The following is a 14,175-nucleotide window of genomic DNA, read 5'->3' as shown; positions in this document are numbered from 1 at the left end:
TATATAGACTCTGTGGACAGTTTTCTGTAATGTACTGTCTATATAGACTCTGTACACAGTTTGCTGTAATGCACTGTTTATATATATACTCTGTAGACAGTTTGCTGTAATGCACTCTTTCTATAGACTCTGTAGACAGTTTGCTGTAATGCACTGTTTATATAGACTCTGAAGACTGTTTGCTGTAATGCACTATTTATATAGACTCTGTAGACAGTTTGCTGTAATACACTTTTTATATAGACTCTGTCGACTGTTTGCTGTAATGCACAGTTTATATGGACTCTGTAGACAGTTTGCTGTAATGCACTGTTTATATAGATTTTGTAGACAGTTTGCTGCAATGCACTGTTTATATAGACTCTGTGGACAGTTTTTTGTAATGTACTGTTTATATAGACTCTGTACACAGTTTGCTGTAATGCACTGTTTATATATATACTCTGTAGACAGTTTGCTATAATGCACAGTTTATATAGACTCTTCAAATAGTTTGCTGTAATACACTGTTTATATACACTCTGTAGACTGTTTGCTGTAATACACTGTTGATATAGACTCTGCAGACTGTTTGCTGTAATGCACTGTTCATATAGACTCTGGAGACAGTTTGCTGTAATGCACTCTTTATATAGACTCTGTAGACAGTTTGCTGTAATACATTGTTTATATAGACTCTGCAGACAGTTTGCTGCAATACACTTTTTATATAGCCTCTGCAGACAGTTTGCTGTAATGCGCTGTTTATATAGACTCTGTAGATAGACTGATTGATAGAGCGCTGTTTATATAGACTTTGTAGACTGATTGCTATAATGCGCTGTTTATATAGACTCTGTAGACTGATTGCTGCAATGCACTGTTTATATACACTCTGCAGACAGTTTGCTGTAATGCGTTGTTTCTCTCGACTCTGTTGACTGATTGCTATAGAGCGCTGTTTATATAGACTCTGTAGACTGATTACTGTAATGCAGTGCTTTTATAGACTCTGTAGACAGTTTGCTGTAATGCCCTGTTTATATAGACTCTGTGGACTGATTGCTGTAATGTGCTGTTTATATAGACTCGGTAAAAAGTTTGCTGTAATGCGCTGTTTATATAGACTCTGTAGACAGTTTGCTGTAATGCACTGTCTATATAGACTCTGGAGACAGTTTGCTGTAATGCAGTGTTTATATAGACTCTGCAGACAGTTTGCTGTAACGCACTGTTTATATAGACTCTGTGGACTGATTGCTGCAATGCGCTGTTTATATAGATTCTGTAGAATGATTGCTGTACTGCACTGTTTATATAGACACTGTAGACTGTTTGCTGTAATGCAATGTTTATATAGACTCTGAAGACTGTTTGCTGTAATGCACTTTTTATATAGACTCTGTAGACAGTTTGCTGTAATACACTTATTATCTAGACTCTGTCGACTGTTTGATGTAATGCACAGTTTATATAGACTCTGTAGACAGTTTGCTGTAATGCACTGTTTATATAGATTCTGTAGACAGTTTGCTGCAATGCACTGTTTATATAGACTCTGTGGACAGTTTTCTGTAATGTACTGTTGATATAGACTCTGTACACAGTTTGCTGTAATGCACTGTTTATATTTCTACTCTGTAGACAGTTTGCTGTCATGCACAGTTTATATAGACTCTTTAAACATTTTGCTGTAATACACTGTTTATATACACTCTGTAGACTGTTTGCTGTAATGTACTGTTTATGTAGACTCTGCAGACTGTTTGCTGTAATTCACTGTTCATATAGACTCTGGAGACAGTTTGCTGTAATGCACTCTTTATATAGACTCTGCAGACAGTTTGCTGTAATGCGCTGTTGATATAGACTCTGTTGATAGAATGATTGATAGAGCGCTGTTTATATAGACTCTGTAGACTGATTGCTGCAATGCACTGTTTATATACACTCTGCAGACAGTTTGCTGTAATGCGTTGTTTATATAGACTCTGTTGACTGATTGCTGTCATGCACTTTTTATATAAACTCTGTAGACTGATTGCTGTAATGCACTGTTCATATCGACTCTGCAGACTGATTGCTGTAATGCACGGTTTTTATACACTCTGTAGACAGTTTGCTGTAATGCACTGTTTATATAGACTCTGTAGACTGATTGCTGTAATGCACTGTTTATATAGACTCTGTAGACTGATTGCTGTATTGCAATATTTATATAGACTCTGTAGACTGTTTGCTGTAATGCACAGTTTATATGGACTCTGCAAACAGTTTGCTGTAATACGCTGTTTATATAGAGTCTGTCGACTGTTTGCTGTAATGCACTCTTTATATAGACCCTGCAGACTGTCTGCTGTAATGCACTGTTTATATAGACTCTGTCGACTGTTTGCTGTAATGCACTGTTTATATAGACTCTGTAGATTTTTGCTGTAATGCATTGTTTATATAGACTCTGTAGACAGTTTGCTGCAATGCACTGTTTATATAGACTCTGTAGACTGTTTGCTGTAATGCACTGTTTATATAGACTCTGTCGACAGTTTGCTGTAATGCACTGTTTATATAGACTCTGTAGACTGTTTGCTGTAATGCACTGTATATAAACTCTGCAGATAGTTTGCTGTAATGCATTGTTTATTTCGACTCTGTAGACTGTTTGCTGTAATGCGTTGTTTATATAGACTCTGTGGATTGTTTGCTGTAATGCACTGTTTTTTAGACTCTGTAGACTGTTTGCTGTAATGCACTGTTTATATAGACTGTAGACAATTTGCTGTAAAGCACTGTTTTTATAGACTCTGTGGACAGTTTGCTGTCATGCACTGTTTATATAGACTCTGCAGACAGTTTGCTGTAATGCACTGTTTATATAGATTCTGTAGAGAGATTGCTGTAATGCACAGTTGATATAGACTCTTCAAACATTTTGCTGTAATACACTGTTTATATACACTCTGTAGACTGTTTGCTGTAATGCACTGTTTATATAGACTCTGCAGACTGTTTGCTGTAATTCACTGTTCATATAGACTCTGGAGACAGTTTGCTGTAATGCACTCTTTATGTAGACTCTGCAGACAGTTTGCTGTAATGCACTGTTTATATTTCTACTCTGTAGACAGTTTGCTGTCATGCATAGTTTATATAGACTCTTTAAAAATTTTCTGTAATACACTGTTTAAATACACTCTGTAGACTGTTTGCTGTAATGCACTGTTTATATAGACTCTGCAGACTGTTTGCTGTAATTCACTGTTCATATAGACTCTGGAGACAGTTTGCTGTAATGCACTCTTTATATAGACTCTGCAGACAGTTCGCTGTAATGCGCTGTTTATATAGACTCTGTCGACTGTTTGCTGTAATGCACTATTTATATAGACACTGTAGACTGTTTGCTGTAATGCACTGTTTATATAGACTCTGTAGACTGATTGCTGTAATGCACTGTTTATATAGACACTGTAGACTGTTTGCTGTAATGCACTGTTTATATAGACTCTGTATACAGTTTGCTGTAATGCACTGTTTATATAGACTCTGTAGACTGTTTGCTGTAATGCACTGTTTATATAGACTCTGTAGACTGATTGCTGTACTGCACTGTTTATATAGACTCTGTGGACTGTTTGCTGTAACGCACAGTTTATATAGACTCTGTAAACAGTTTGCTGTAATACGCTGTTTATATAGAGTCTGTCGACTGTTTGCTGTAATACACTCTTGAAATGGACCCTGCAGACTGTCTGCTGTAATGCACTGTTTATATAGACTCTGTCGACAGTTTGCTGTAAAGCACTGTTTATATAGACTCTGTGGACAGTTTGCTGTAATGCACAGTTTATATAGTCTCGATAGACAGTTTGCTGTAATGCACTGTTTATATAGACTCTGTACACAGTTTGCTGTAATGCACTGTTGATATAGACTCTGTAGACAGTTTGCTGTAAAGCACTGTTTATATAGACTCTGTGGACAGTTTGCTGTAATGCACTGTTTATATAGACTCTGCAGACTGTTTGCTGTAATTCACTTTTCATATAGACTCTGAAGACAGTTTGCTGTAATGCACTCTTTATATAGACTCTGTAGATAGACTGATTGATAGAGCGCTGTTTATATAGACTTTGTAGACTGATTGCTGGAATGCGCTGTTTATATAGACTCTGTAGATAGACTGATTGATAGAGCGCTGTTTATATAGACTTTGTAGACTGTTTGCTGTAATGCGCTGTTTATATACACTCTCTAGACTGTTTGCTGTAATGCACTGTTCATATAGACTCTGGAGACAGTTTCCTGTAATGCACTGTTTATATAGACTCTGTAGACAGTTTGCTGTAATGCACTGTTGATATAGACTCTGTAGACAGTTTGCTGTAAAGCACTGTTTATATAGACTCTGTGGACAGTTTGCTGTAATGCACTGTTTATATAGTCTCGTTAGACAGTTTGCTGTAATGCACTGTTTATATAGACTCTGTACACAGTTTGCTGTAATGCACTGTTTATATAGACTCTGTGTGCAGTTTTCTGTAATGTACTGTTTATATAGACTCTGTGGACTGTTTGCTGTAATGCGTTGTTTATATAGACTCTGTAGACTGTTTGCTGTAATGCACTGTTTACATAGACTCTGTAGACAGTTTGCTGTAAAGCACTGTTTATATGGACTGTGGACAGTTTGCTGTAATGCACTGTTTATAAAGACTCTGCAGACTGTTTGCTGTAATTCAATTTTCATATAGACTCTGAAGACAGTTTGCTGTAATGCACTCTTTATATAGACTCTGCAGATAGACTGATTGATAGAGCGCTGTTTATATAGACTTTGTAGACTGATTGCTGTAATGCGCTGTTTATATAGACTCTGTAGATAGACTGATTGATAGAGCGCTGTTTATATAGACTTTGTAGACTGTTTGCTGTAATGCGCTGTTTATATACACTCTCTAGACTGTTTGCTGTAATGCACTGTTTATATAGACTCTGGAGACAGTTTCCTGTAATGCACTGTTTGTATAGACTCTGTAGACAGTTTGCTGTAATGCACTGTTTATATAGACTCTGTAGACTGATTGCTGTAATGCACTGTTTATATAGTCTCGTTAGACAGTTTGCTGTAATGCACTGTTTATATAGACTCTGTACACAGTTTGCTGTAATGCACTGTTTATATCGACTCTGTAGACTGCTTGCTGTAATGCGCTGTTTATAAAGACTGTAGATTGATTGCTGTAATGCACTGTTTATATAGAATCTGCAGACAGTTTGCTGTAATTCACTGTTTATATAGACTCTGTGGACAGTTTGCTGTAATGCACTGTTTATATAGACTCTGCAGACAGTTTGCTGTAATGCGCTGTTAATATAGATTCTGTAGATAGACTGATTGATAGAGCGCTGTTTATAAAGACTTTATAGACTGATTGCTGTAATGCGCTGTTTATAAAGACTGTGTAGACTGATTGCAGCAATGCACTGTTTATATAGACTCTGTAATAAGTTTGCTGTAATGCGCTGTTTATATAGACTCTGTCGAATGTTTGCTGTAATGCACTGTTTATATAGACTCTGTAGACTGATTGCTGTAATGCACAGTTTATATAGACTCTGTAAACAGTTTGCTGTAATACACTGTTTATATAGAGTCTGTCGACTGTTTGCTGTAATGCACTGTTTATATAGACTCTGTCGACTGTTTGCTGTAATGCACTGTTTATATAGACTCTGTGGACAGTTTGCTGAAATACACTGTTTATATAGACTCTGTAGACTGTTTGCTGAAATGCACTGTTTATATAGACTCTGTAGACTTTTTGCTGCAATGCACTGTTTATATAGACTCTGTAGACTGATTGCTGTAATGCATTGTTTATATAAACTCTGTAGACAGTTTGCTGTTATGCACTGTTTATATAGACTCTGTGGACTGATTGCTGTAATGCACTGTTTATATAGACTTTGTAGACAGTTTGCTGTAACACGCTGTTTATATAGAGTATGTGGACTGTTTGCTGCAATGCACTCTTTACATAGACCCTGTAGACTGTTTGCTTTAATGCACTGTTTATATAGACTCTGTCGACAGTTTGCTGCAATGCACTGTATATAGACTCTGCAGACAGTTTGCTGTAATGCACTGTCTATATAGACTCTGCAGACAGTTTGCTGTAATGCGCTGTTAATATAGACTCTGTCGACTGTTTGCTGTAATGCACTGTTTATATAGACTCTGTCGACAGTTTGCTGTAATGCACTGTTTATATAGACTCTGTAGACTGATTGCTGTAATGCGCTGTTTGCAAAGACACTGTAGACTGATTGCTGTAATGTACTGTTTATATAGACTCTGCAGACAGTTTGCTGTAATGCACTGTTTATATAGACTCTGTGGACTGATTGCTGCAATGCACCGTTTATATAGACTCTGTAGACTGATTGCTGTATTGCACTGTTTATATAGACTCTGTAGACTCTTTGCTGTAATGCACTGTTTATATAGACTCTGTGGACTGTTTGCTGTAATGCACAGTTTATATAAACTCTGCAGACTGATTGCTGTAATGCACTGTTTGTATAGACTTTGTAGACTGATTGCTGTAATGCGCTCTTTATAAAGACTGTGTAGACTGATTGCAGTAATGCACTGTTTATATCGACTCTGTAAAAAGTTCGCTGTAATGCGCTGTTTATATAGACTCAGTAGACTGATTGCTATAATGCACTGTTTATATAGACTCTGAAGACTGATTGCTGTATTGCACTGTTTATATAGACTCTGTAGACTGTTTGCTGTAATACACTGTTTGTCTAGACTCTGTAGACTGATTGCTGTAATGCACAGTTTATATAGACTCTGGAAACAGTTTGCTGTAATACGCTGTTTATATAGAGTCTGTCGACTGTTTGCTGTAATGCACTGTTTATATAGACTCTGTCGACTGTTTTCTGAAATGCACTGTTTATATAGACTCTGTAGACTGTTTGCTGTAATGCACTGTTTATATAGACTCTGTGGACTGTTTGCTGTAACGCACAGTTTATATAGACTCTGTAAACAGTTTGCTGTAATACGCTGTTTATTTTGAGTCTGTCGACTGTTTGCTGTAATACACTGTTTATAGAGACTCTATAGACAGTTTGCTATAATGCGCAGTTTATATAGACTCTGCAGACTGTTTGCTGTAATACACTGCATATAAAGGCTCTGTAGACTGTTTGCTGTCATGCACTGTTTATATCGACTCTGTAGACTGTTTGCTGTAATGCACTGTTTATATAGACTCTGTAGACTGATTGCTGTAATGCACTGTTTCTATCGACTGTGTAGACAGTTTGCTGTATTACATTGTTTATATAGATCCTGTAGACAATTTGCTGTCATGCACTGTTTATATCGACTCTGTAGGCTGATTGCTGTAATGCACTATTTGTATAGGCTCTGTCGACAGTTTGCTGTAATGCATAGTTTATATACACTCTCTAGACTGTTTGCTGTATAGACTCTGGAGACATTTTGCTGCAAAGCACAGTTTATATAGATTCTGTGGACCGTTTGCTGTGATGCACTGTTTATATAGTCTCTGTAGACAGTTTGCTGTAATGCACTGTTTATATAGACAAGTACACTGTTTGCTGTAATGCACTGTTTATATAGTCTCTGTAGACTGATTGCTGTAATGCACTCTTTATATAGACTCTGTAGACAGTTTGCTGGAATGCACTGTTTCTATAGACTTTGAAGACAGTTTGCTGTAATGCACTGTTTATATAGATTCTGTCGATAGTTTGCTGCAATGCACTGTTTATATAGACTCTGTGGACAGTTTTCTGTAATGTACTGTTTATAAAGACTCTGTACAAAATTTGCTGTAATGCACTGTTTATATATATACTCTGTAGACAGTTTGCTGTAATGCACAGTTTATATAGACTCTTTAAACAGTTTGCTGTAATACACTGTTTATATAGACTCTGCAGACTGTTTGCTGTAATGCACTGTTCATATAGACTCTGCAGACAGTTTGCTGTAATGCGCTGTTTATATAGACTCTGTAGATCGACTGATTGATAGAGCGCTGTTTATATAGACTCTGTAGACTGATTGCTGTCATGCACTGTTTATATAGACTCTGTGGACTGATTGCTGTAATGCGCTGTTTATATAGACTCTGTAGACTGATTGCTGTAATGCACTGTTTATATAGACTCTGTCGACTGATTGCTGCATTGCACTGTTTATATAGACTCTGTAGACTGTTTGCTGTAATGCACTGTTTATATAGACTCTGTGGACTGTTTGCTGTAACGCACATTTTATATAGACTCTGAAAACAGTTTGCTGTAATACGCTGTTTATATAGAGTCTGTCGACTGTTTGCTGTAATGCACTCTTTATATAGACCTTGCAGACTGTCTGCTGTAATGCACTGTTTATATAGACTCTGTCGACTGTTTGCTGTAATGCACTGTTTATATAGACTCTGTAGACTATCTGCTGTAATGCATTGTTTATATAGATTCTGTAGACTGTTTGCTGTAATACACTGTTTATAGAGACTCTGTAGACAGTTTGCTGTAATGCAAAGTTTATATAGACTCTGTCAACAGTTTGCTGTAATACACTGTTTATATGGACTCTGTCGACTGTTTGCTGCAATGCGCTGTTTATATAGACCTTGCAGACTGTCTGCTGTAATGCACTGTTTATATAGACTCTGTTGACAGTTTGCTGTAATGCAATGTTTATATGGACTCTGTAGACTGATTGCTGTAATGCACTGTTTATATAGACTCTGTACACTGTTTGCTGTAATGCACTGTTTATATAGACTCTGTAGACTTATTGCTGTAATGCACTGTTTATATAGACTCTGTCGACAGTTTGCTGTAATGCACTGTTTATATAGACTGCAGACTGATTGCTGTAATGCACTGTTTATATAGGCTCTGTAGACTGATTGCTTAAAAGCGGCTGTTTATATAGACCCTGTAGACAGTTTGCTGTAATGCGCTGTTTATATAGACTCTGTAGACTGATTGCTGTAATGCACAGTTTATATAGACTCTTTAAACAGTTTGCTGCAATACACTGTTTATGTACACTCTGTAGACTGTTTGCTGTAATGCACTGTTGATATAGACTCTGTAGACAGTTTGCTGTAAAGCACTGTTTATATGGACTCTGTGGACAGTTTGCTGTAATGCACTGTTTATATAGACTCTGAAGAGTGATTGCTGTAATGCACTCTTTATATAGACTCTGTAGACAGTTTGCTGTAATGCACTGTTTATATAGACTCTGAAGACTGTTTGCTCTAATGCACTATTTATATAGACTCTGCAGACAGTTTGCTGTAATACACTGTTTATATAGACTCTGTAGACTGTTTGCTGTAATGCACAGTTTATATAGATTCTGTAGACAGTTTGCTGTAATGCACTGTTTATATCGATTCTGCAGACAGTTTGCTGCAATGCACTGTTTATATAGACTCTGTGGACAGTTTTCTGTAATGAACTGTTTATATAGACTCTGTACACAGTTTGCTGTAATGCACTGTTTATCTATATACTCTGTAGACAGTTTGCTGTAATGCACTCTTTATATAGACTCTGTAGACTGTTTGCTGTAATGCACAGTTTATATAGACTCTGGAGACAGTTTGCTGTAATGCACTCTTTATATAGACTCTGTAGACAGTTTGCTGTAAGACATTGTTTCTATAGACTCTGCAGACAGTTTGCTGCAATGCACTCTTTATATAGCCTCTGCAGACAGTTTGCTGTAATGCGCTCTTTATATAGACTCTGTAGATAGACTGATTGATAGAGCGCTGTTTATATAGACTTTGTAGACTGATTGCTGTAATGCGCTGTTTATATAAACTCTGTAGACTGATTGCTGCAATGCACTGTTTATATAGACTCTGCAGACAGTTTGCTGTAATGCGTTGTTTATATAGACTCTGTTGACTGATTGCTATAGAGCGCTGTTTATATAGACTCTGTAGACTGATGGCTGTAATGCACTGTTTATATAGACTCTGTAGACTGATTGCTGTAATGCACTGTTTATATAGATTCTGTAGACTGATTGCTGTAATTCACTGTTTATATAGACTCTGTAGACTGATTGCTGTAATGCACTGTTTATATAGACTCTGTCAACTGATTGCTGTAAAGAACTATTTTTATAGAGTCTGTAGACAGTTTGCTGTAATGCACTGTTTATATAGACTCTGTAGACTGATTGCTGTAATGCGCTGTTTATATAGACTCGGTAAAAGGTTTGCTGTAATGCACTGTTTATATAGATTCTGTCGACTGTTTGCTGTAATGCACTGTCTATATAGACTCTGTAGACAGTTTGCTGTAATGCAGTGTTTATCTAGACTCTGCAGATAGGTTGCTGTAATGCACTGTTTATATAGACTCTGTAGACTGATTGCTGTAATGCACTATTTATATAGACTCTGTCGACAGTTTGCTGTCATACACTTTTTATATAGACTCTGTCGACTGTTTGCTGTAATGCACAGTTTATAGAGACTCTGTAGACAGTTTGCTGTAATGCACTGTTTATATAGACTCTGTGGACAGTTTTCTGCAATGTACTGTTTATATAGACTCTGTACAAAGTTTGCTGTAATGCACTGTTTATATATATACTCTGTAGACAGTTTGCTGTAATGCACAGTTTATATAGACTCTTTAAACAGTTTGCTGTAATACACTGTTTATATACACTCTGTAGACTGTTTACTGTAATGCACAGTTTATATAGACTCTGGAGACAGTATGCTGTAATGCACTCTTTATATAGACTCTGTCGACAGTTTGCTGTAAGACATTGTTTATATAGACTCTGCAGACTGTTTGCTGCAATGCACTCTTTATATAGCCTCTGCAGACAGTTTGCTGTAATGCGCTGTTTATATAGACTCTGTAGATAGACTGATTGATAGAGCGCTGTTTATATAGACTTTGTAGACTGATTGCTGTAATGCGCTGTTTATATAAACTCTGTAGACTGATTGCTGCAATGCACTGTTTATATAGACTCTGCAGACAGTTTGCTGTAATGCGTTGTTTATATAGACTGTTGACTGATTGCTATAGAGCGTTGTTTATATAGACTCTGTAGACTGATTGCTGTAATGCACTGTTTATATAGACTCTGTAGACTGATTGCTGTAATGCACTGTTTATATAGACTCTGTAGACAGTTTGCTGTAATGCACTGTTTATATAGACTCTGTCAAATGATTGCTGTAAAGCACTATTTTTATAGACTCTGTAGATAGTTTGCTGTAATGCACTGTTTATATAGACTCTGTGGACTGATTGCTGTAATGCGCTGTTTATATAGACTCGGTAAAAAGTTTCCTGTAATGCGCTGTTTATATAGATTCTGTCGACTGTTTGCTGTAATGCACTGTCTATATAGACTCTGTAGACAATTTGCTGTAATGCAGTGTTTATCTAGACTCTGCAGATAGGTTGCTGTAATGCACTGTTTATATAGACTCTGTAGACTGATTGCTGCAATGCACTATTTATATAGACTCTGTAGACAGTTTGCTGTCATACACTTTTTATATAGACTCTGTCGACTGTTTGCTGTAATGCACAGTTTATAGAGACTCTGTAGACATTTTGCTGTAATGCACTGTTTATATAGACTCTGTGGACAGTTTTCTGCAATGTACTGTTTATATAGACTCTGTACAAAGTTTGCTGTAATGCACTGTTTATATATATACTCTGTAGACAGTTTGCTGTAATGCACAGTTTAAATAGACTCTTTAAACAGTTTGCTGTAATACACTGTTTATATAGACTCTGGAGACAGTTTGCTGTAATGCACTCTTTATATAGACTCTGCAGACAGTTTGCTGCAATGCACTCTTTATATAGCCTCTGCAGACAGTTTGCTGTAATGCGCTGTTTATATAGACTCTGTAGATCGACTGATTGATAGAGTGCTGTTTATATAGACTCTGTAGACTGATTGCTGTAATGTGCTGTTTATATAGACTCTGTAGACTGATTGCTGTAATGCACTGTTTATATAGACACTGTAGACTGTTTGCTGTAATGCACTGTTTATGTAGACTCTGTAGACTGATTGCTGTAATGCACTGTTTATATAGACACTGTAGACTGTTTGCTGTAATGCACTGTTTATTTCGACTCTGTAGACAGTTTGCTGTAATGCACTGTTTATATAGACTCTGTAGACTGATTGCTGTATTGCACTGTTTATATAGACTCTGTAGACTGTTTGCTGTAATGCACTGTTTATATAGACTCTGTGGACTGTTTGCTGTAACGCACAGTTTATATAGACTCTGTCAACAGTTTGCTGTAATACACTGTTTCTATGGACTCTGTCAACTGTTTGCTGTAATGCACTCTTTATATAGACCCTGCAGACTGTCTGCTGTAATGCACTGTTTATATAGACTCTGTCGACTCTTTGCTGTAATGCACTGTTTATATAGACTCTGTAGACTTTTTGCTGTAATGCATTGTTTATATAGACTCTGTAGACTGTTTGCTGTAATACACTGTTTATAGAGACTCTGTAGACAGTTTGCTGTAATGCAAAGTTTATATAGACTCTGTCAACACTTTGCTGTAATACACTGTTTCTATGGACTCTGTAGACAGTTTGCTGTAATGCAGTGTTTATCTAGACTCTGCAGATAGGTTGCTGTAATGCACTGTTTATATAGACTCTGTAGACTGATTGCTGCAATGCACTATTTATATAGACTCTGTAGACAGTTTGCTGTCATACACTTTTTATATAGACTCTGTCGACTGTTTGCTGTAATGCACAGTTTATAGAGACTCTGTAGACATTTTGCTGTAATGCACTGTTTATATAGACTCTGTGGACAGTTTTCTGCAATGTACTGTTTATATAGACTCTGTACAAAGTTTGCTGTAATGCACTGTTTATATATATACTCTGTAGACAGTTTGCTGTAATGCACAGTTTAAATAGACTCTTTAAACAGTTTGCTGTAATACACTGTTTATATAGACTCTGGAGACAGTTTGCTGTAATGCACTCTTTATATAGACTCTGCAGACAGTTTGCTGCAATGCACTCTTTATATAGCCTCTGCAGACAGTTTGCTGTAATGCGCTGTTTATATAGACTCTGTAGATCGACTGATTGATAGAGTGCTGTTTATATAGACTCTGTAGACTGATTGCTGTAATGTGCTGTTTATATAGACTCTGTAGACTGATTGCTGTAATGCACTGTTTATATAGACACTGTAGACTGTTTGCTGTAATGCACTGTTTATGTAGACTCTGTAGACTGATTGCTGTAATGCACTGTTTATATAGACACTGTAGACTGTTTGCTGTAATGCACTGTTTATTTCGACTCTGTAGACAGTTTGCTGTAATGCACTGTTTATATAGACTCTGTAGACTGATTGCTGTATTGCACTGTTTATATAGACTCTGTAGACTGTTAGCTGTAATGCAATGTTTATATAGACTCTGTGGACTGTTTGCTTTAACGCACAGTTTATATAGACTCTGTAAACAGTTTGCTGTAATACGCTGTTTATATAGAGTCTGTCGACTGTTTGCTGTAATGCACTGTTTATATAGACACTGTAGACTGTTTGCTGTAATGCACTGTTTATATAGACTCTGTAGACTGATTGCTGTATTGCACTGTTTATATAGACTCTGTAGACTGTTTGCTGTAATGCACTGTTTATATAGACTCTGTGGACTGTTTGCTGTAACGCACAGTTTATATAGACTCTGTCAACAGTTTGCTGTAATACACTGTTTCTATGGACTCTGTCAACTGTTTGCTGTAATGCACTCTTTATATAGACCCTGCAGACTGTCTGCTGTAATGCACTGTTTATATAGACTCTGTCGACTCTTTGCTGTAATGCACTGTTTATATAGACTCTGTAGACTTTTTGCTGTAATGCATTGTTTATATAGACTCTGTAGACTGTTTGCTGTAATACACTGTTTATAGAGACTCTGTAGACAGTTTGCTGTAATGCAAAGTTTATATAGACTCTGTCAACACTTTGCTGTAATACACTGTTTCTATGGACTCTGTCGACTGTTTGCTGTAATGCGCTGTTTATATACACTCTCTAGACTGTTTGCTGTAATGCACTGTTGATATAG

This window comes from Pristiophorus japonicus, unplaced genomic scaffold, assembly GCF_044704955.1.
Source record: "Pristiophorus japonicus isolate sPriJap1 unplaced genomic scaffold, sPriJap1.hap1 HAP1_SCAFFOLD_488, whole genome shotgun sequence".
In the NCBI taxonomy this organism is placed as follows: domain Eukaryota; kingdom Metazoa; phylum Chordata; class Chondrichthyes; family Pristiophoridae; genus Pristiophorus; species Pristiophorus japonicus.
The sequence above is the reverse complement of the archived record's forward strand: the minus strand, read 5'-3'. Positions refer to the sequence as shown.